This window comes from Lactuca virosa, chromosome 8 (genome assembly GCF_052849685.1).
Source record: "Lactuca virosa cultivar CGN04683 chromosome 8, Lactuca_virosa_CGN04683_v6, whole genome shotgun sequence".
Lineage (NCBI taxonomy): Eukaryota > Viridiplantae > Streptophyta > Magnoliopsida > Asterales > Asteraceae > Lactuca > Lactuca virosa.
The window spans coordinates 138,663,658-138,665,073 of record NC_136433.1 but is presented as its reverse complement, the minus strand read 5'-3'; positions in this window follow the sequence as shown (position 1 = coordinate 138,665,073).

Below are 1,416 nucleotides of genomic sequence, written 5' to 3'. Positions count from 1 at the left end.
GAAGAAATTTTGAAGCAAATGGCATCGAAAGAAACACATTTCTTGACACCCCTGATTTTATGGCTTAAATGGAAGAGTATAGCTATTGGTTAACTCATGGATTATGTTTTTTTTTTCTCTTATTGGATTATGTTTTCCCATTTGTATATTATATATCTTTCGGATTATGGTTTGTTTTACCTCGATCATGTTTCTCGAAATAATTAAAAGTTTGTTCCTTATGAAATTACTTTCTACGTGTAACTGAATTTAAATTATTTTTACTTTTAGGCATCTGTACTAGGCCACTTGTTTGTTTGGTTTATAGTGGTACCACACACAGTATCCTAAAATACAAGGATTACTTTATCAACATTACACCTAAAGTAACTTTAGTGACACCGATTTTGGGCTCGTAGAACCTTGATTAAGGCCTTAGTAAAACCCAATTTATGTTGTTAAATGGTACTCCTTTAATCGTAAATGAAGCCTTATATTGTCCAAGTTCCAATCAAAACTTGTTAAGTTTTTAGTATATTCGAAAAACAAGTTTTACCTTGAAATTGCTCGAGAAAATAGTATTTAATATCTTTACCAAAAGCGTAGATTGGAGAATTTGATATGTTTGTCAAATCGTTTGTATGTTACCATGATACAAAACATTGAAAGCAATTTAATCATTTGTCGATCACTCATCGACGAGGGCATTTACTGTTGAATAAGGTGTATAAGCTATTAACTAAATTTGTATATTCTTGTAATTAGAAGTAAAGTCCTTTTTGGGTTGCTCTCATAACTAGAACTTGATTAGAATGACATTTATATAGAGAAGATGATTAATTAGATTATTATATGATTAATAAACTAATTGGAATTTATGAGGAAGTGATTTTTTAATATATTATGTGATTAATATATTAATCGGAAATAGAAAATATATTTGTTTATTTATTATGATTAATAAATTAATATGAAATCAATTAGAATTAATTAATGAACAAATTACTGAAATCGTCCCTGTGGTTTGGTCAAAATTGCGTGTTTGGTCCCTAACTTTTTTTTTGCACTCGGACCGTCCTTGTAATATGATTTGGTTACGTTTTCGTCCCTAACACATTTAAAAAGACTATATTACCCTTTGTTTTTTTATTTTTAAGTTTTTTTATTATTTATATTATTAAAAAAACTGATAAAACATGTGGGGCCCACCAAACTCTTTCATCTCCTCTAAGTTCCTACCCTAGACCCGTCATTCCCTTTCACTGAAAATCATCCCTCGTTCCTCTCCATAACCGGAGCTTTCGCCGGAACCCTATATCTACACCACCGCTTCCATCATCTGGGATACATCAAACGCGGGAAGCACCTCCGTTTTCGAACCTAAATCACTCAACCATCATCGCCTTGGCGAGTGTTTCGTTCCACTGTCACAGGTGG